The sequence below is a fragment of the Hemiscyllium ocellatum genome, chromosome 12, assembly GCF_020745735.1.
Source record: "Hemiscyllium ocellatum isolate sHemOce1 chromosome 12, sHemOce1.pat.X.cur, whole genome shotgun sequence".
Classification (NCBI taxonomy): domain Eukaryota; kingdom Metazoa; phylum Chordata; class Chondrichthyes; order Orectolobiformes; family Hemiscylliidae; genus Hemiscyllium; species Hemiscyllium ocellatum.
Window position 1 is genome coordinate 95,476,486 of NC_083412.1, and position 27,052 is coordinate 95,503,537.

The window sequence follows — 27,052 nt, forward strand, 5'->3', positions numbered from 1 at the left end:
TCACCCAACACACTGACCCCCAACACACTGTCCCCAAACACACTGTCCCTAACACATGGTCCTGCAACAAACTGACCCCCAACACACTGACCCCCAACACACTGACCCCCAACACACTGTCACCCAACACACTGACCCCCAACACACTGTCCCCAAACACACTGTCCCTAACACATGGTCCTGCAACAAACTGACCCCCAACACACTGACCCCCAACACACTGCCCCCCAACATACTGTCCACCAACACAGTCCACCAACACACTATGCCCAACACACTGACCCCCCAACACACTGACCACCAACACGCTGTCCCCCAAAATACTGACCCCAACACACTGACCCCCACACACTATGCCCAACACACTGACCACCAACACGCTGTCCCCCAAAATACTGACCCCAACACACTGTCCCCAACACACTGTCTGCCAACACATTGACCCCAAACACACTGTCCCCAACACACTGACCCCAACACCCTGTCCCCAACACACTGTCCCTCCAACATACTGTCCCCTAACACACTGACCCCAACACACTGTCCCCAACACACTGTCCCTCCAACACACTGTCCCCAACACACTGTCGCCAACACACTGTCCCTAACACACTGACCCCAACACACTGAACCCAACACACTGTCCCCAACACACTGTCCCCACACAAACTGTCCCCAAACAAACATTCCCCCATCACGCTGACCCCAACACACTGACCCTAACGCACTGTCCCCAACACACTGACCCCAACACACTGACCCCAACGCACAGACTCCCAACACACAGTCCACCAACCAACTGGGCCCAACACACTGTCCCCCAACAAACTGTCCCCCAACACACTGTCCCCCAACACACTGTATGCCAACACACTGACCCCAACACACTGACCCCCAACACACTGTCCACCAACTCACTGACACCCAACACACTGACCCCAGCAAACTGACCCCCAACACACTGACCCCCAACACACTGTCCCACAACACACTGACCCTCCAACACATTGTCCCCACAACATACTGTCCCCCAACTCACTTTCCCCAACACACTGTCCCCCAACACACTGACCCCCCAACACACTGTCCCCCAACACACCGACCCCCAACACACTGACCCCAACTCACTGACCCTCCAACACATTGTCCCCACAAGATACTGTCCCCCAACTCAATTTACCCAACACTGTCCCCCAACACACTGACCCCCCAACACACTGTCCCCCAACACACTGTCCCCCAACACACTGACCCCCCAACACACTGACCCACAACACACTGTCACCCAACATACTGATCTCCAACACACTGTCCCCAAACACACTGTCCCTAACGCACCGTCCCCCAACAAACTGACCCCCAACAAACTGACCCCCAACATACTGTCCACCAACACGGTCCACCAACACACTCTGCCCAACACACTGACGCACCAACACGCTGACCCGCCCAACACACTGACCCCCAACACACTATCCCCATCACACTTTCCCCCAACACACTGACCCCAACACACTGACCCCAACACACTGACCCCAACACACTGACCCCAAACACACTGTCCCCAACACACTGACCACCAACACACTGATCCCCAACGCACTGTCCCCAACACACTGACCCCAACACACTGACCCCAACAAACTGTCCCCAAACACACTGACCCCCAACACACTGACCCCAAACACACTGTGCCCCAACACACTGACCCCCAATACACTGAACCCAATGCACTGTCCCCAACACACTCTCTCCCAAACACTGACGCCCAACACACTGACCCAAACACACGGACCCCCAAAATACTGAACCCAAAAACACTGACCCCAACACACTGTCCCCCAACACAGTGACCCCAAACACACTGTCCCCCAATACTCTGACCCCAACACACTGACCCCCCAACACACTGTCTGCCAACACACTGACCCCAAACACATTGTCCCCCAACACACTGACCCCAACACACTGACCCCCAACACACTGACCCAAAACACACTGTCCCCCAACACACTGACCCAACACACTGACCCCCAACACACTGTCCCCAACACACTGACCCCAACACATTGACCCCAACAAACTGTCCCCAAACACACTGACCCACAACACACTGTCCCCCAACACACTGACCACCAACACACTGACCCCAACACACTGACCCCCAATACACTGTCCCCAACACACTGACCCCAACACACTGGCCCCAAACACACTGTCCCCAACACACTGACCCCAACACACTGACCCCAACACACTGTCCAACAACACTCTGTCAAAGAACTCACTGACTCTAGCAAACTGACACCAACACACTGACCCCAGCAAACTGACCCCCAACACACTGACCCCCAACACACTGTCCCACAACACACTGACCCTCCAACACATTGTCCCCACAACATACTGTCCCCCAACTCACTTTCCCCAACACACTGTCCCCCAACACACTGACCCCCCAACACACTGTCCCCCAACACACCGACCCCCAACACACTGACCCCAACTCACTGACCCTCCAACACATTGTCCCCACAAGATACTGTCCCCCAACTCAATTTACCCAACACTGTCCCCCAACACACTGACCCCCCCAACACACTGACCCACAACACACTGTCCCCCAACACACTGACCCCCAACACACTGTCCCCAAACACACTGTCCTTAACACACCGTCCCCCAACAAACTGACCCCCAACAAACTGACCCCCAACATGCTATCCACCAACACAGTCCACCAACACACTCTGCCCACCACACTGACGCACCAACACGCTGACCCGCTCAACACACTGACCCCCAACACACTATCCCCATCACACTTTCCCCCAACACACTGACCCTCAACATACTTTCTCACCAACACACTGTCCCCCAACACACTGACCCCAACACATTGACCCCAGCACACTGTCCCCCAACACACTACCCCCAACACACTGCCCACCAACTCACTGACCCCCAACACAGCGACCCCCAACACACTGACCCCAGCAAACTGACCCCAAAACACTGACCCCCAACACACTGTCCCCCAACACACCGACCCCCAACACACTGTCCCCAACTCACTTACACTCCAACACATTGTCCCCACAACATACTGTCCCCAACTCAATTTCCCCAATACACTGTCCCCCAACACACTGACCCCCCAACACACTGACCCACAACACACTGTCACCCAACACACTGACCCCCAACACACTGTCCCCAAACACACTGTCCCTAACACATGGTCCTGCAACAAACTGACCCCCAACACACTGACCCCCAACACACTGACCCCCAACACACTGTCACCCAACACACTGACCCCCAACACACTGTCCCCAAACACACTGTCCCTAACACATGGTCCTGCAACAAACTGACCCCCAACACACTGACCCCCAACACACTGCCCCCCAACATACTGTCCACCAACACAGTCCACCAACACACTATGCCCAACACACTGACCCCCCAACACACTGACCACCAACACGCTGTCCCCCAAAATACTGACCCCAACACACTGACCCCCACACACTATGCCCAACACACTGACCACCAACACGCTGTCCCCCAAAAAACTGACCCCAACACACTGTCCCCAACACACTGTCTGCCAACACATTGACCCCAAACACACTGTCCCCAACACACTGACCCCAACACCCTGTCCCCAACACACTGTCCCTCCAACATACTGTCCCCTAACACACTGACCCCAACACACTGTCCCCAACACACTGTCCCTCCAACACACTGTCCCCAACACACTGTCGCCAACACACTGTCCCTAACACACTGACCCCAACAAACTGAACCCAACGCACTGTCCCCAACACACTGTCCCCACACAAACTGTCCCCAAACAAACATTCCCCCATCACGCTGACCCCAACACACTGACCCTAACGCACTGTCCCCAACACACTGACCCCAACACACTGACCCCAACGCACAGACTCCCAACACACAGTCCACCAACCAACTGGGCCCAACACACTGTCCCCCAACAAACTGTCCCCCAACAAACTGTCCCCCAACACACTGTATGCCAACACACTGACCCCAACACACTGACCCCCAACACACTGTCCACCAACTCACTGACACCCAACACACTGACCCCAGCAAACTGACCCCCAACACACTGACCCCCAACACACTGTCCCACAACACACTGACCCTCCAACACATTGTCCCCACAACATACTGTCCCCCAACTCACTTTCCCCAACACACTGTCCCCCAACACACTGACCCCCCAACACACTGTCCCCCAACACACCGACCCCCAACACACTGACCCCAACTCACTGACCCTCCAACACATTGTCCCCACAAGATACTGTCCCCCAACTCAATTTACCCAACACTGTCCCCCAACACACTGACCCCCCAACACACTGTCCCCCAACACACTGTCCCCCAACACACTGACCCCCCAACACACTGACCCACAACACACTGTCACCCAACATACTGATCTCCAACACACTGTCCCCAAACACACTGTCCCTAACGCACCGTCCCCCAACAAACTGACCCCCAACACACTGACCCCCAACATACTGTCCACCAACACGGTCCACCAACACACTCTGCCCAACACACTGACGCACCAACACGCTGACCCGCCCAACACACTGACCCCCAACACACTATCCCCATCACACTTTCCCCCAACACACTGACCCCAACACACTGACCCCAACACACTGACCCCAACACACTGACCCCAAACACACTGTCCCCAACACACTGACCACCAACACACTGATCCCCAACGCACTGTCCCCAACACACTGACCCCAACACACTGACCCCAACAAACTGTCCCCAAACACACTGACCCCCAACACACTGACCCCAAACACACTGTGCCCCAACACACTGACCCCCAATACACTGAACCCAATGCACTGTCCCCAACACACTCTCTCCCAAACACTGACGCCCAACACACTGACCCAAACACACGGACCCCCAAAATACTGAACCCAAAAACACTGACCCCAACACACTGTCCCCCAACACAGTGACCCCAAACACACTGTCCCCCAACACACTCACCCCAACACACTGACCCCCCAACACACTGTCTGCCAACACACTGACCCCAAACACATTGTCCCCCAACACACTGACCCCAACACACTGACCCCCAACACACTGACCACCAACACACTGTCCCCCAACACACTGACCCAACACACTGATCCCCAACACACTGTCCCCAACACACTGACCCCAACACATTGACCCCAACAAACTGTCCCCAAACACACTGACCCACAACACACTGTCCCCCAACACACTGACCACCAACACACTGACCCCAACACACTGACCCCCAACACACTGTCCCCAACACACTGACCCCAACACACTGGCCCCAAACACACTGTCCCCAACACACTGACCCCAACACACTGACCCCAACACACTGTCCAACAACACTCTGTCAAAGAACTCACTGACTCTAGCAAACTGACACCAACACACTGACCCCAGCAAACTGACCCCCAACACACTGACCCCCAACACACTGTCCCACAACACACTGACCCTCCAACACATTGTCCCCACAACATACTGTCCCCCAACTCACTTTCCCCAACACACTGTCCCCCAACACACTGACCCCCCAACACACTGTCCCCCAACACACTGACCCCCAACACACTGACCCCAACTCACTGACCCTCCAACACATTGTCCCCACAAGATACTGTCCCCCAACTCAATTTACCCAACACTGTCCCCCAACACACTGACCCCCCCAACACACTGACCCACAACACACTGTCACCCAACACACTGACCCCCAACACACTGTCCCCAAACACACTGTCCTTAACACACCGTCCCCCAACAAACTGACCCCCAACAAACTGACCCCCAACATGCTATCCACCAACACAGTCCACCAACACACTCTGCCCACCACACTGACGCACCAACACGCTGACCCGCTCAACACACTGACCCCCAACACACTATCCCCATCACACTTTCCCCCAACACACTGACCCTCAACATACTTTCTCACCAACACACTGTCCCCCAACACACTGACCCCAACACATTGACCCCAGCACACTGTCCCCCAACACACTACCCCCAACACACTGCCCACCAACTCACTGACCCCCAACACAGCGACCCCCAACACACTGACCCCAGCAAACTGACCCCAAAACACTGACCCCCAACACACTGTCCCCCAACACACCGACCCCCAACACACTGTCCCCAACTCACTTACACTCCAACACATTGTCCCCACAACATACTGTCCCCAACTCAATTTCCCCAATACACTGTCCCCCAACACACTGACCCCCCAACACACTGACCCACAACACACTGTCACCCAACACACTGACCCCCAACACACTGTCCCCAAACACACTGTCCCTAACACATGGTCCTGCAACAAACTGACCCCCAACACACTGACCCCCAACACACTGACCCCCAACACACTGTCACCCAACACACTGACCCCCAACACACTGTCCCCAAACACACTGTCCCTAACACATGGTCCTGCAACAAACTGACCCCCAACACACTGACCCCCAACACACTGCCCCCCAACATACTGTCCACCAACACAGTCCACCAACACACTATGCCCAACACACTGACCCCCCAACACACTGACCACCAACACGCTGTCCCCCAAAATACTGACCCCAACACACTGACCCCCACACACTATGCCCAACACACTGACCACCAACACGCTGTCCCCCAAAATACTGACCCCAACACACTGTCCCCAACACACTGTCTGCCAACACATTGACCCCAAACACACTGTCCCCAACACACTGACCCCAACACCCTGTCCCCAACACACTGTCCCTCCAACATACTGTCCCCTAACACACTGACCCCAACACACTGTCCCCAACACACTGTCCCTCCAACACACTGTCCCCAACACACTGTCGCCAACACACTGTCCCTAACACACTGACCCCAACAAACTGAACCCAACGCACTGTCCCCAACACACTGTCCCCACACAAACTGTCCCCAAACAAACATTCCCCCATCACGCTGACCCCAACACACTGACCCTAACGCACTGTCCCCAACACACTGACCCCAACACACTGACCCCAACGCACAGACTCCCAACACACAGTCCACCAACCAACTGGGCCCAACACACTGTCCCCCAACAAACTGTCCCCCAACAAACTGTCCCCCAACACACTGTATGCCAACACACTGACCCCAACACACTGACCCCCAACACACTGTCCACCAACTCACTGACACCCAACACACTGACCCCAGCAAACTGACCCCCAACACACTGTCCCCCAACACAGTGACCCCAAACACACTGTCCCCCAATACTCTGACCCCAACACACTGACCCCCCAACACACTGTCTGCCAACACACTGACCCCAAACACATTGTCCCCCAACACACTGACCCCAACACACTGACCCCCAACACACTGACCACCAACACACTGTCCCCCAACACACTGACCCAACACACTGATCCCCAACACACTGTCCCCAACACACTGACCCCAACACATTGACCCCAACAAACTGTCCCCAAACACACTGACCCACAACACACTGTCCCCCAACACACTGACCACCAACACACTGACCCCAACACACTGACCCCCAATACACTGTCCCCAACACACTGACCCCAACACACTGCCCCCAAACACACTGTCCCCAACACACTGACCCCAACACACTGACCCCAACACACTGTCCAACAACACTCTGTCAAAGAACTCACTGACTCTAGCAAACTGACACCAACACACTGACCCCAGCAAACTGACCCCCAACACACTGACCCCCAACACACTGTCCCACAACACACTGACCCTCCAACACATTGTCCCCACAACATACTGTCCCCCAACTCACTTTCCCCAACACACTGTCCCCCAACACACTGACCCCCCAACACACTGTCCCCCAACACACCGACCCCCAACACACTGACCCCAACTCACTGACCCTCCAACACATTGTCCCCACAAGATACTGTCCCCCAACTCAATTTACCCAACACTGTCCCCCAACACACTGACCCCCCCAACACACTGACCCACAACACACTGTCACCCAACACACTGACCCCCAACACACTGTCCCCAAACACACTGTCCTTAACACACCGTCCCCCAACAAACTGACCCCCAACAAACTGACCCCCAACATGCTATCCACCAACACAGTCCACCAACACACTCTGCCCACCACACTGACGCACCAACACGCTGACCCGCTCAACACACTGACCCCCAACACACTATCCCCATCACACTTTCCCCCAACACACTGACCCTCAACATACTTTCTCACCAACACACTGTCCCCCAACACACTGACCCCAACACATTGACCCCAGCACACTGTCCCCCAACACACTACCCCCAACACACTGCCCACCAACTCACTGACCCCCAACACAGCGACCCCCAACACACTGACCCCAGCAAACTGACCCCAAAACACTGACCCCCAACACACTGTCCCCCAACACACCGACCCCCAACACACTGTCCCCAACTCACTTACACTCCAACACATTGTCCCCACAACATACTGTCCCCAACTCAATTTCCCCAATACACTGTCCCCCAACACACTGACCCCCCAACACACTGACCCACAACACACTGTCACCCAACACACTGACCCCCAACACACTGTCCCCAAACACACTGTCCCTAACACATGGTCCTGCAACAAACTGACCCCCAACACACTGACCCCCAACACACTGACCCCCAACACACTGTCACCCAACACACTGACCCCCAACACACTGTCCCCAAACACACTGTCCCTAACACATGGTCCTGCAACAAACTGACCCCCAACACACTGACCCCCAACACACTGACCCCCAACATACTGTCCACCAACACAGTCCACCAACACACTATGCCCAACACACTGACCCCCCAACACACTGACCACCAACACGCTGTCCCCCAAAATACTGACCCCAACACACTGACCCCCACACACTATGCCCAACACACTGACCACCAACACGCTGTCCCCCAAAATACTGACCCCAACACACTGTCCCCAACACACTGTCTGCCAACACATTGACCCCAAACACACTGTCCCCAACACACTGACCCCAACACCCTGTCCCCAACACACTGTCCCTCCAACATACTGTCCCCTAACACACTGACCCCAACACACTGTCCCCAACACACTGTCCCTCCAACACACTGTCCCCAACACACTGTCGCCAACACACTGTCCCTAACACACTGACCCCAACAAACTGAACCCAACGCACTGTCCCCAACACACTGTCCCCACACAAACTGTCCCCAAACAAACATTCCCCCATCACGCTGACCCCAACACACTGACCCTAACGCACTGTCCCCAACACACTGACCCCAACACACTGACCCCAACGCACAGACTCCCAACACACAGTCCACCAACCAACTGGGCCCAACACACTGTCCCCCAACAAACTGTCCCCCAACAAACTGTCCCCCAACACACTGTATGCCAACACACTGACCCCAACACACTGACCCCCAACACACTGTCCACCAACTCACTGACACCCAACACACTGACCCCAGCAAACTGACCCCCAACACACTGTCCCCCAACACAGTGACCCCAAACACACTGTCCCCCAATACTCTGACCCCAACACACTGACCCCCCAACACACTGTCTGCCAACACACTGACCCCAAACACATTGTCCCCCAACACACTGACCCCAACACACTGACCCCCAACACACTGACCACCAACACACTGTCCCCCAACACACTGACCCAACACACTGATCCCCAACACACTGTCCCCAACACACTGACCCCAACACATTGACCCCAACAAACTGTCCCCAAACACACTGACCCACAACACACTGTCCCCCAACACACTGACCACCAACACACTGACCCCAACACACTGACCCCCAATACACTGTCCCCAACACACTGACCCCAACACACTGGCCCCAAACACACTGTCCCCAACACACTGACCCCAACACACTGACCCCAACACACTGTCCAACAACACTCTGTCAAAGAACTCACTGACTCTAGCAAACTGACACCAACACACTGACCCCAGCAAACTGACCCCCAACACACTGACCCCCAACACACTGTCCCACAACACACTGACCCTCCAACACATTGTCCCCACAACATACTGTCCCCCAACTCACTTTCCCCAACACACTGTCCCCCAACACACTGACCCCCCAACACACTGTCCCCCAACACACCGACCCCCAACACACTGACCCCAACTCACTGACCCTCCAACACATTGTCCCCACAAGATACTGTCCCCCAACTCAATTTACCCAACACTGTCCCCCAACACACTGACCCCCCCAACACACTGACCCACAACACACTGTCACCCAACACACTGACCCCCAACACACTGTCCCCAAACACACTGTCCTTAACACACCGTCCCCCAACAAACTGACCCCCAACAAACTGACCCCCAACATGCTATCCACCAACACAGTCCACCAACACACTCTGCCCACCACACTGACGCACCAACACGCTGACCCGCTCAACACACTGACCCCCAACACACTATCCCCATCACACTTTCCCCCAACACACTGACCCTCAACATACTTTCTCACCAACACACTGTCCCCCAACACACTGACCCCAACACACTGACCCCAGCACACTGTCCCCCAACACACTACCCCCAACACACTGCCCACCAACTCACTGACCCCCAACACAGCGACCCCCAACACACTGACCCCAGCAAACTGACCCCAAAACACTGACCCCCAACACACTGTCCCCCAACACACCGACCCCCAACACACTGTCCCCAACTCACTTACACTCCAACACATTGTCCCCACAACATACTGTCCCCAACTCAATTTCCCCAATACACTGTCCCCCAACACACTGACCCCCCAACACACTGACCCACAACACACTGTCACCCAACACACTGACCCCCAACACACTGTCCCCAAACACACTGTCCCTAACACATGGTCCTGCAACAAACTGACCCCCAACACACTGACCCCCAACACACTGACCCCCAACACACTGTCACCCAACACACTGACCCCCAACACACTGTCCCCAAACACACTGTCCCTAACACATGGTCCTGCAACAAACTGACCCCCAACACACTGACCCCCAACACACTGCCCCCCAACATACTGTCCACCAACACAGTCCACCAACACACTATGCCCAACACACTGACCCCCCAACACACTGACCACCAACACGCTGTCCCCCAAAATACTGACCCCAACACACTGACCCCCACACACTATGCCCAACACACTGACCACCAACACGCTGTCCCCCAAAATACTGACCCCAACACACTGTCCCCAACACACTGTCTGCCAACACATTGACCCCAAACACACTGTCCCCAACACACTGACCCCAACACCCTGTCCCCAACACACTGTCCCTCCAACATACTGTCCCCTAACACACTGACCCCAACACACTGTCCCCAACACACTGTCCCTCCAACACACTGTCCCCAACACACTGTCGCCAACACACTGTCCCTAACACACTGACCCCAACAAACTGAACCCAACGCACTGTCCCCAACACACTGTCCCCACACAAACTGTCCCCAAACAAACATTCCCCCATCACGCTGACCCCAACACACTGACCCTAACGCACTGTCCCCAACACACTGACCCCAACACACTGACCCCAACGCACAGACTCCCAACACACAGTCCACCAACCAACTGGGCCCAACACACTGTCCCCCAACAAACTGTCCCCCAACAAACTGTCCCCCAACACACTGTATGCCAACACACTGACCCCAACACACTGACCCCCAACACACTGTCCACCAACTCACTGACACCCAACACACTGACCCCAGCAAACTGACCCCCAACACACTGACCCCCAACACACTGTCCCACAACACACTGACCCTCCAACACATTGTCCCCACAACATACTGTCCCCCAACTCACTTTCCCCAACACACTGTCCCCCAACACACTGACCCCCCAACACACTGTCCCCCAACACACCGACCCCCAACACACTGACCCCAACACACTGACCCTCCAACACATTGTCCCCACAACATACTATCCCCCAACTCAATTTACCCAACACTGTCCCCCAACACACTGACCCCCCAACACACTGACCCCCAACACACTGTCCCCCAACACACTGACCCTCCAACACATTGTCCCCACAACATACTATCCCCCAACTCAATTTACCCAACACTGTCCCCCAACACACTGACCCCCCAACACACTGACCCACAACACACTGTCACCCAACACACTGACCCCCAACACACTGTCCCCAAACACACTGTCCTTAACACACCGTCCCCCAACAAACTGACCCCCAACAAACTGACCCCCAACATGCTATCCACCAACACAGTCCACCAACACACTCTGCCCACCACACTGACGCACCAACACGCTGACCCGCTCAACACACTGACCCCCAACACACTATCCCCATCACACTTTCCCCAACACACTGACCCTCAACATACTTTCTCACCAACACACTGTCCCCAACACACTGCCCACCAACTCACTGACCCCCAACACAGCGACCCCCAACACACTGACCCCAGCAAACTGACCCCAACACACTGTCCCCCAACACACCGACCCCCAACACACTGTCCCCAACTCACTGACACTCCAACACATTGTCCCCACAACATACTGTCCCCAACTCAATTTCCCCAATACACTGTCCCCCAACACACTGACCCCCCAACACACTGACCCACAACACACTGTCACCCAACACACTGACCCCCCAACACACTGACCCACAACACACTGTCACCCAACACACTGACCCCCAACACGCTGTCCCCAAACACACTGTCCCTAACACATGGTCCTGCAACAAACTGACCCCCAACAAACTGACCCCCAACACACTGACCCCCAACATACTGTCCACCAACACAGTCCACCAACACACTATGCCCAACACACTGACCCCCCCAACACACTGACCCCAACGCACTGTCCACAACACACTGTCCCCAACACACTGTCCCCACACAAACTGTCCCCAAACATTCCCCCATCACGCTGACCCCAACACACTGACCCTAACGCATTGTCCCCAACACACTGACCCCAACACACTGACCCCAACGCACAGACTCCCAACACACTGTCCACCAACACACTGTCAGCAACACACTGGGCCCAACACACTGTCCCCCAACAAACTGTCCCCCAACACACTGTATGCCAACACACTGACCCCAACGCACTGTCCCCAACACACTGACCCCCAACACACTGTCCACCAACACACTCTGCCCAACACACTGACCGACCAACATGCTGACCCCACCAACACACTGTCCCCAACGCACTGTCCCCAACAAACTGACCCCAACACACTGAACCTCAACACACTGTCCCCAAACACACTGACCCCAACACACTGACCCCAACACACTGTCGCCAACACACTGTCTCCAACACACTGTCTGGCAACTCACTGACCCCAACACACTGTCTCCAAAACACTGTCTGGCAACTCACTGACCCCAACACACTGTCCCCAACACACTGACCCCAACACACTGTCTCCAACACACTGTCTCCAACACACTGTCTGGCAACTCACTGACCCCAACACACTGTCCCCAAAACACTGTCCCCCAAAATACTGACCCCAACACATTGTCCCCAAACACACTGTCCCATAACACACTGTCCCCCAAAATACTGACCCCAACACACTGGCCCCAAACACACTGACCCTCAACACACTGACCCCAACACACTGGCCCCCAACACACTGTCCCCCAAAATACTGACCCCAACACACTGACCCTAACACACTGACCCCCATCACACTGACCCCAACACACTGACCCAACGCACTGCCCCCACCACACTGTCCCCCAACACACTATCCCCAACACACTGACCCCCAACACACTCTCCAACAACACACAGTCCACCAACTCACTGACTCTAGCAAACTGACACCAACACACTGTCCCAACACACTGACCCCAACACACTGACCCCTAACACACTGACCCCAACACACTGACCCCCAACACACTGTCCCCAACACACTGACCCCCATCACACTGGCACCAAACACACTGACCCCAACACACTGACCCCCAACACACTGTCCCCAACACATTGTCCAACAACACACTGTCCAACAACTCACTGACTCTATCAAACTGACACCAACACACTGAACCCCAACACACCTGCCCCCAACACACTGACTCCAACACACTGTCCACCAACTCACTGACTCTAGCAAACTGACACCAACACACTGACCCCAACACACTGTCCCCAACACACTGTCCCCAACACACTGACCCCAACACACTGTCCCCAACACACTGTCTGGCAACTCACTGACCCCAACACACTGTCCCCAACACACTGACCCCAACACACTGTCTCCAACACACTGTCTGGGAACTCACTGACCCCAACTCACTGACCCCAACACACTGTCTCCAACACACTGTCCCCAACACACTGACCCCAACACATTGTCCCCAACACATTGTCCCCAAAAATACTGACCCCAACACACTGACCCCAACACACTGTCCCCAACATACTGTCCCCCTAAATACTGACCCCAACACACTGTCCCCAAACACACTGTCCCCCAACACACTATCCCCCAAAATACTGACCCCAACACACTGTCCCCAAACACACTGACCCCCAACACACTGACCCCAACACACTGGCCCCATCACACTGTCCCCAAAATACTGACCCCAACACACTGACCCCCAACACACTATCCCCTAACACACTGACCCCCAACACACTCTCCAACAACACACTGTCCAACAACTCACTGACTCTAGTAAACTGACACCAACACACTGTCCCCAAACACACTGACCCCCAACACACTGACCCCAACACACTGGCCCCATCACACTGTCCCCCAAAATACTGACCCCAACACACTGACCCCCAACACACTATCCCCAACACACTGACCCCCAACACACTCTCCAACAACACACTGTCCAACAACTCACTGACTCTAGTAAACTGACACCAACACACTGTCCCCAAACACACTGACCCCCAACACACTGACCCCAACACACTCGCCCCATCACACTGTCCCCCAAAATACTGACCCCAACACACTGACCCCCAACACACTATCCCCAATACACTGACCCCCAACACACTCTCCAACAACACACTGTCCAACAACTCACTGACTCTAGTAAACTGACACCAACACACTGTCCCAACACACTGACCCCTAACACACTATCCCCAACACACTGACCCCCAACACACTCTCCAACAACACACTGTCCAACAACTCACTGACTCTAGTAAACTGACACTAACACACTGTCCCAACACACTGACCCCTAACACACTGACCCCAACACACTGACCCCCAACACACTGACCCCCAACACACTGTCCCCAACACACTGACCCCAACACACTGGCCCCCAACACACTGGCCCCCAACACACTGTCCCCAAAACACACTGGCCCCAAACACACTGTCCCCAACACACTGGCCCCCAACACACTGTCCCCCAACACACTGTCCCCCAACACACTGTCCCCCAACACACTGTCCCCAAACACACTGTCCCCAACACACTGTCCCCAACACACTGTCTGGCAACACACTGACCCCCAACACACTGACCCCAACACACTGTCCCCCAAAATACTGACCCCAACACACTGACTCCAAACACACTATCCCCAACACACTGACCCCCAACACACTATCCCCAACACACTGACCCCCAACACACTCTCCAACAACACACTGTCCAACAACTCACTGACTCTAGCAAACTGATACCAACACACTGACGCCAGCACACTGGCCCCAAACACACTGTCCCCAACACACTATCCAACAACACACTGTCCAACAACTCACTGACTCTAGCAAACTGACACCAACACACTGACACCCAACACACTGACCCCAACACACTGTCCACCAACTCACTGACTCTAGCAAACTGACACCAACACACTGACCCCAACACACTGACCCCAACACACTGTCCAACAACACACTGTCCAACAACACACTGTCCACCAACTCACTGACTCTAGCAAACTGACACCAACACACTGGCCCCCAACACACTGTCCCCAAACACACTGTCCCCAAAACACACTGTTCGCAAACACACTGTCCCCAACACACTGTCCCCAACACACTGACCCCAACACACTGGCCCCCAACACACTGTCCCTAAACACACTGTCCCCAAACACACTGTCGCCAACACACTGTCTGGCAACACACTGACCCCCAACACACTGACCCCCAACACACTGACCCCAACACACTGTCCAACAACACACTGTCCACCAACACACTGTCCCCAACAACCTGACTCCCGACACACTGATGCCCTACACACTGACCATCAACACAATGACCCACAACACACTGTCCTCCAACACACTGACCGCCTTCACACTGATGCCAGCAAACTGATCCCAACACACAGACGCCCGACACACTGAGCCCCAACACACTGACCACCAACACACTGACCCCCGACACACTGTCCCCCAACACACTGTCCCCCAACACACTGACACACCAACGCATGACACACTGACCACCAACACACTGATCCTGAACACACTGACCCCCAACAAACTGATCCCAACACACTGACCCCAACACACTGTCCCCAACACACTGTCCCCAACACACTGACCCCAACACACTGGCCCCAAACATACTGACCCGAACACACTGACCCCAACATACTGACCCCAACACACTGACCCCCAACACACTGTCCCCAACACACTGTCCCCCAACACACTGGCCCCAAACACACTGACCCAAACACACTGACCCGAAACACACTGTCCCCAACACACTGTCCCCCAACACACTGGCCCCAAACACACTGACCCAAACACACTGACCCCCAACACACTGACCCCCAACACACTGGCCCCAAACACACTGTCCCCAACACACTGACCCCAACACACTGTCCAACAACACACTGTCCAACAACTCACTGACACTAGCAAACTGACACCAACACACTGACCCCCAACACACTGTCCCCAACACACTGACCTCAACACACTGTCCCCCAACTCACTGACCCCCAACACACCGACCCCCAACACACTGACCCCAGCAAACTGACCCCCAACACACTGACCCCCAACACACTGTCCCCCAACACACTGACCCTCCAACACATTGTCCCCACAACATACTGTCCCTCAACTCACTTTCCCCAACACACTGACCCCCCAACACACTGTCCCCCAACACACTGGCCCCAAACACACTGACCCAAACACACTGACCCCCAACACACTGACCCCCAACACACTGGCCCCAAACACACTGTCCCCAACACACTGACCCCAACACACTGACCCCAACACACTGACCCCCAACACACCGACCCCCAACACACTGTCCCCAACTCACTTTCCCCAACACACTGTCCCACAACACACTGACACCCCAACACACTGTCCCCCAACACACCGACCCCCAACACACTGTCCCCAACTCACTGAGTCTCCAACACATTGTCCCCACAACATACTGTCCCCCAACTCACTTCCCCCAACACACTGTCCCCCAACACACTGACACCAACACACTGTCCCCCAACTCACTGACCCCCAACACACCGACCCCCAACACACTGACCCCAGCAAACTGACCCCCAACACACTGACCCCCAACACACTGTCCCCCAACACACTGACCCTCCAACACATTGTCCCCACAACATACTGTCCCCCAACTCACTTTCCCCAACACACTGTCCCCCAACACACTGACCCCCCAACACACTGTCCCCCAACACACCAACCCCCAACACACTGACCCCAACAAACTGCCCCAAACACACTGTCCCCAACACACTGACCCCAACACACTGTCCAACAACACACTGTCCAACAACTCACTGACTCTAGCAAACTGACACCAACACACTGACCCCAATACACTGTCCCCAACACACTGACCCCCAACTCACTGTCCCCCAACTCACTGACCCCCAACACACCGACCCCCAACACACTGACCCCAGCAAACTGACCCCCAACACACTGACCCCCAACACACTGTCCACAAACACACTGACCCTCCAACACATTGTCCCCCAGCACACCGACCCCCAACACACTGTCCCCAACTCACTGAGTCTCCAACACATTGTCCCCACAACATACTGTCCCCCAACTCAATTTACCCAACACTGTCCCCCAACACACTGACCCCCCAACACACTGACCCCAAATCACTGACCGAACACACTGTGCCCCAACATACTGTGCCCCAACACACTGACCCACGGCACACTGATGCCCTACACACTGACCACCAACACAATGACCCCCGGCACACTGTTCCCCCAACACTGTCCTCCAACACACTGACACACGAACGCATGACACACTGACCACCAACACACTGATCCTGAACACACTGACCCGAACACACTGACTCCAACACACTGACCCCTAACACACTGTCCCCAACACACTGTCCCCCAAAACACTGGCCCCAAACACACTGACCCAAACACACTGACCCCAACACACTGACCCCAACACATTGGCCGCAAACACACTGTCCCCAACACAATGACCCCAACACACTGTCCCCAACACACTGTCCCCCAACACACTGTCCCCCAACTCACTGACCCCCAACACACCGACCCCCAACACACCGACCCCCAACACACTGACCCCAGCAAACTGACCCCCAACACACTGACCCCCAACACACTGTCCCCCAACACACTGACCCTCCAAAACATTGTCCCCACAACAGACTGTCCCCCAACTCACTGACTCTAGCAAACTGACACCAACACACTGACGCCCAACACACTGTCCCCAACACACTGTCCCCCAACTCACTTTCCCCAACACACTGTCCCTCAACACACTGACCCCCCAACACACTGTCCCCCAACACACCAACCCCCAACACACTGGCCCCAAACACACTGACCCAAACAAACTGACCCCCAACACACTGTCCCCAACACACTGACCCCAACACACTGGCCCCAAACACACTGACCCCAACACACTGACCCCAACACACTGTCCAACAACACACTGTCCAACAACTCACTGACTCTAGCAAACTGACACCAACACACTGACCCCCAACACACTGTCCCCAACACACTGACCCCCAACTCACTGACCCCCAACACACCCTCCAACAACACACTGACCCCAGCAAACTGACCCCCAACACACTGACACCCAACACACTGACCCCAACACACTGTCCACCAACTCACTGACTCTAGCAAACTGACACCAACACACTGACCCCAACACACTGACCCCAACACACTGTCCAACAACACACTGTCCAACAACACACTGTCCACCAACTCACTGACTCTAGCAAACTGACACCAACACACTGGCCCCCAACACACTGTCCCCAAACACACTGTCCCCAAAACACACTGTTCGCAAACACACTGTCCCCAACACACTGTCCCCAACACACTGACCCCAACACACTGGCCCCCAACACACTGTCCCCAAACACACTGTCCCCAAACACACTGTCCCCAACACACTGTCGCCAACACACTGTCTGGCAACACACTGACCCCCAACACACTGACCCCAACACACTGTCCAACAACACACTGTCCACCAACACACTGTCCCCAACAACCTGACTCCCGACACACTGATGCCCTACACACTGACCATCAACACAATGACCCACAACACACTGACCCCCAACACACTGTCCTCCAACACACTGACCGCCTTCACACTGATGCCAGCAAACTGATCCCAACACACAGACGCCCGACACACTGAGCCCCAACACACTGACCACCAACACACTGACCCCCGACACACTGTCCCCCAACACACTGTCCCCCAACACACTGACACACCAACGCATGACACACTGACCCCCAACACACAGACCCCCAACACACTGACCCCAGCAAACTGACCCCCAACACACTGACCCCCAACACACTGTCCACAAACACACTGACCCTCCAACACATTGTCCCCACAACATACTGTCCCTCAACTCACTTTCCCCAACACACTGACCCCCCAACACACTGTCCCCCAACACACTGGCCCCAAACACACTGACCCAAACACACTGACCCCCAACACACTGACCCCCAACACACTGGCCCCAAACACACTGTCCCCAACACACTGACCCCAACACACTGACCCCAACACACTGACCCCCAACACACCGACCCCCAACACACTGTCCCCAACTCACTTTCCCCAACACACTGTCCCACAACACACTGACACCCCAACACACTGTCCCCCAACACACCGACCCCCAACACACTGTCCCCAACTCACTGAGTCTCCAACACATTGTCCCCACAACATACTGTCCCCCAACTCACTTTCCCCAACACACTGTCCCCCAACACACTGACACCAACACACTGTCCCCCAACTCACTGACCCCCAACACACCGACCCCCAACACACTGACCCCAGCAATCTGACCCCCAACACACTGACCCCCAACACACTGTCCCCCAACACACTGACCCTCCAACACATTGTCCCCACAACATACTGTCCCCCAACTCACTTTCCCCAACACATACTGTCCCCCAACACACTGACCCCCCAACACACTGTCCCCCAACACACTGACCCCCCAACACACTGTCCCCCAACACACCAACCCCCAACACACTGGCCCCAAACACACTGACCCAAACAAACTGACCCCCAACACACTGTCCCCAACACACTGACCCCAACAAACTGCCCCAAACACACTGACCCCAACACACTGACCCCAACACACTGTCCAACAACACACTGTCCAACAACTCACTGACTCTAGCAAACTGACACCAACACACTGACCCCAACACACTGTCCCCAACACACTGACCCCCAACTCACTGTCCCCCAACTCACTGACCCCCAACACACCGACCCCCAACACACTGACCCCAGCAAACTGACCCCCAACACACTGACCCCCAACACACTGTCCACAAACACACTGACCCTCCAACACATTGTTCCCACAACATACTGTCCCCCAACTCACTTTCCCCAACACACTGTCCCCCAACACACTGACCCCCCAACACATTGTCCCCCAGCACACCGACCCCCAACACACTGTCCCCAACTCACTGAGTCTCCAACACATTGTCCCCACAACATACTGTCCCCCAACTCAATTTACCCAACACTGTCCCCCAACACACTGACCCCCCAACACACTGACCCCAAATCACTGACCGAACACACTGTGCCCCAACATACTGTGCCCCAACACACTGACCCACGACACACTGATGCCCTACACACTGACCACCAACACAATGACCCCCGGCACACTGTTCCCCCAACACACTGTCCTCCAACACACTGACACACGAACGCATGACACACTGACCACCAACACACTGATCCTGAACACACTGACCCGAACACACTGACTCCAACACACTGACCCCTAACACACTGTCCCCAACACACTGTCCCCCAAAACACTGGCCCCAAACACACTGACCCAAACACACTGACCCCAACACACTGACCCCAACACATTGGCCGCAAACACACTGTCCCCAACACACTGACCCCAACACACTGTCCCCAACACACTGTCCCCAACACACTGTCCCCCAACACACTGTCCCCCAACTCACTGACCCCCAACACACCGACCCCCAACACACTGACCCCAGCAAACTGACCCCCAACACACTGACCCCCAACACACTGTCCCCCAACACACTGACCCTCCAAAACATTGTCCCCACAACATACTGTCCCCCAACTCACTGACTCTAGCAAACTGACACCAACACACTGACGCCCAACACACTGTCCCCAACACACTGTCCCCCAACTCACTTTCCCCAACACACTGTCCCTCAACACACTGACCCCCCAACACACTGTCCCCCAACACACCAACCCCCAACACACTGGCCCCAAACACACTGACCCAAACAAACTGACCCCCAACACACTGTCCCCAACACACTGACCCCAACACACTGGCCCCAAACACACTGACCCCAACACACTGACCCCAACACACTGTCCAACAACACACTGTCCAACAACTCACTGACTCTAGCAAACTGACACCAACACACTGACCCCCAACACACTGTCCCCAACACACTGACCCCCAACTCACTGACCCCCAACACACCGACCCCCAACACACTGACCCCAGCAAACTGACCCCCAACACACTGACTCCCAACACACTGTCCACAAACACACTGACCCTCCAACACATTGTTCCCACAACATACTGTCCCCCAACTCACTTTCCCCAACACACTGTCCCCCAACACACTGACCCCCCAACACACTGTCCCCAACTCACTGAGTCTCCAACACATTGTCCCCACAACATACTGTCCCCCAACTCACTTTCCCCAACACACTGTCCACCAACACACTGACCCCCCAACACACTGACCCCCAACACACCGACCCCCAACACACTGTCCCCAACTCACTGAGTCTCCAACACATTGTCCCCACAACATACTCTCCCCCAACTCACTTTCCCCAACACACTGTCCCCCAACACACTGACCCCCCAACACACTGTCCCCCAACACACCAACCCCCAACACACTGGCCCCAAACACACTGACGCAAACACACTGACCCCCAACACACTGCCCCAACACACTGACCCCAACACACTGGCCCCAAACACACTGACCCCAACACACTGACCCCAACAAACTGTCCAACAACACACTGTCCAACAACCCACTGACTAGCAAACTGACACCAACACACTGACCCCCAACACACTGACCCCCAACACACTGACCCCAACACACTGTCCCCCAACTCACTGACCCCAACACACCGACCCCCAACACACTGACCCCAGCAAACTGACCCCCAACACACTGACCCCCAACACACTGTCCACCAACACACTGACCCTCCAACACATTGTCCCCACAACATACTGTCCCCCAACTCACTTTCCCCAACACACTGTCCCCCAACACACTGACCCCCCAACACACTGTCCCCCAACACACCGACCCCCAACACACTGTCCCCAACTCACTGAGTCTCCAACACATTGTCCCCACAACATACTGTCCCCCAACTCAATTTCCCCAACACTGTCCCCCAACACACTGACCCCCCAACACACTGTCCCCAAACACACTGTCCCTAACACACCGTCCCCCAACAAACTGACCCCCAACAAACTGACCCCCAACATACTGTCCACCAACACAGTCCACCAACACACTCTGCCCGCAACACCGACACACCAACACGCTGACCCGCTCAACACACTGACCCCCAACACACTATCCCCATCACACTTTCCCCCAACACACTGACCCTCAACATACTTTCTCACCAACACACTGCCCCCCAACACACTGCCCACCAACTCACTGACCCCCAACACACTGACCCCCAACACACTGACCCCCAACACACTGACCCCAACACACTGTCCCCCAACTCACTGACCCCAACACACCGACCCCCAACACACTGACCCCAGCAAACTGACCCCCAACACACTGACCCCCAACACACTGTCCACCAACACACTGACCCTCCAACACATTGTCCCCACAACATACTGTCCCCCAACTCACTTTCCCCAACACACTGTCCCCCAACACACCGACCCCCAACACACTGTCCCCAAGTCACTGAGTCTCCAACACATTGTCCCCACAACATACTGTCCCCCAACTCAATTTCCCCAACACTGTCCCCCAACACACTGACCCCCCAACACACTGTCCCCAAACACACTGTCCCTAACACACCGTCCCCCAACAAACTGACCCCCAACAAACTGACCCCCAACATACTGTCCACCAACACAGTCCACCAACACACTCTGCCCGCAACACCGACACACCAACACGCTGACCCGCTCAACACACTGACCCCCAACACACTATCCCCATCACACTTTCCCCCAACACACTGACCCTCAACATACTTTCTCACCAACACACTGCCCCCCAACACACTGCCCACCAACTCACTGACCCCCAACACACCGACCCCCAACACACTGACCCCAGCAAACTGACCCCAACACACAATCCCCAACACACTGACCCCAACACACTCTCCAACAACACACTGTCCAACAACTCACTGACTCTAGCAAACTGACACCAACACACTGTCCCAACACACTGACCCCAACACACTGACCCCTAACACACTGACCCCAACACACTGACCCCCAACACACTGTCCCCCAACACACTGTCCAACAACTCACTGACTCCAGCAAACTGTCCCCAAACACACTATCCCCCAACACACTGTCCCCCAAAATACTGGCCCCAACACACTGTCCTCAAACACACTGACCCCCAACACACTGACCCCAACACACTGGCCCCCAACACACTGTCCACCAAAATACTGACCCCAACACACTGACACCAACACACTGACCCCCAGCACACTGACCCTAACACACTGACCCAACGCACTGTCCCCAACACACTGTCCCGCAACACACAATCCCCAACACACTGACCCCAACACACTCTCCAACAACACACTGTCCAACAACTCACTGACTCTAGCAAACTGACACCAACACACTGTCCCAACACACTGACCCCAACACACTGACCCCTAACACACTGACCCCAACACACTGACCCCCAACACACTGTCCCCAACACACTGTCCCCCAACACACTGGCACCAAAGACACTGACCCCAACACACTGACCCCCAACACACTGTCCCCAACACACTGACGCCAACACACTGGCCCCAAACACACTGTCCCCAACACACTGACCCCAACACACTGACCCCAACACACTGACCCCAACACAATGTCCAACAACATACTGTCCACCAACACACTGTCCAACAACACACTGTCCACCAACACACTGTCCCCAACATACTGACCCCCGACACACTGATGCCCTACACACTGACCACCAACACACTGACCCCAACACACTGACCCCCAACACACTGTCCCCAACACACTGTCCCCCAACACACTGGCACCAAACACACTGACCCCAACACACTGACCCCCAACACACTGACGCCAACACACTGGCCCCAAACACACTGTCCCCAACACACTGACCCCAACACACTGTCCAACAACACACTGTCCACCAACACACTGTCCCCAACAAACTGACTCCCAACACACTGATGCCCTACACACTGACACCAACACACTGACCCCAACACATTGTCCCCAACACAGTGGCTCCCAACACACTGACCCCAACACACTGTCCAACAACGCCACTGTCCAACAACACACTGGCCCCAAACACACTGACCCCTAACACACTGACTCCCAACACACTGTCCCCAACACACTGGCCCCAAACACATTGTCCCCAACACACTGACCCCAGCACACTGACCCCAACACACTGTCCAACAACACACTGTCCAACAACTCACTGACTCTAGCAAACTGACATCAACACACTGACCCCCAACACACTATCCCCAACACACTGACCCCAACACACTGTCCAACAACATACTGTCCACCAACTCACTGACTCTAGCAAACTGACACCAACACACTGACCCCCAACACACTGACCCCAACACACTGACCCCAACACACTATCCAACAACACACTGTCCACCAACTCACTGACTCTAGCAAACTGACACCAACACACTGACCCCCAATACACTGACCCCAACACACTATCCAACAACACACTGTCCACCAACACACTGTCCCCAACACACTGACCCCCGACACACTGATGCCCTACACACTGACCACCAACACAATGACCCACAACACACTGACCCCCAACACACTGACCACCAACACACTGTCCCCCGACACACTGACACACCAACGTATGACACACTGACCACCAACACACTGATCCCGAACACACTGTCCCCAACACACTGACCCCAACACACTGACCCCAACACACTGTCCAACAACACACTGTCCAACAACTCACTGACTCTAGCAAACTGACACCAACACACTGACCCCAACACACTGGCCCCCAACACACTGACCCCAACACACTGTCCAACCACACCATGTCCAACAACACACTGTCCACCAACTCACTGACTCTAGCAAACTGACACCAACACACTGACCCCAACACACAGGCCCACAACACACTGACCCCAACACACTGTCCAACCACACAATGTCCAACAACACACTGTCCACCAACTCACTGACTCTAGCAAACTGACCCCCAACACACTGACCCCCAACACACTGACCCCAACACACTGACCCCAACACACTGTCCAACAACACTGTCCACCAACACACTGTCCCCAACACACTGACCCCCGACACACTGATGCCCTACACACTGACCACCAACACAATGACCCACAACACACTGACCCCCAACACATTGGCCCCAACTCACTGTCCTCCAACACTCTGACCGCCTTCACACTGACGCCAGCAAACTGACCCCAACACACAGACGCCCTACACACATGCCCTACAAACTGACCCCTAACACACTGTCCCCAACACACTGTCCCCAACACACTGACCCCAACACACTGTCCCTCCAACACACTGTCCCTCCAACACACTGACCCCAAATCACTGACCGAACACACTGTGCCCCAACATACTGTGCCCCAACACACTGACCCACGACACACTGTCCCCCCAACACACTGTCCTCCAACACACTGACACACCAACGCATGACACGCTGACCCCCAACACACTGATCCCGAACACACTGACCCCCAACAAACTGACTCCTAACACACTGTCCCCAACACACTGACCCCCGACACACAATCTCCCCAACACACTGTCGTCCAACACACTGACACACCAACGCATGACACACTGATCCCCAACACACTGATCCCGAACACACTGACCCCCAACAAACTGACCCCTAACACATATCCCCCAACACACTGTCCCCAACA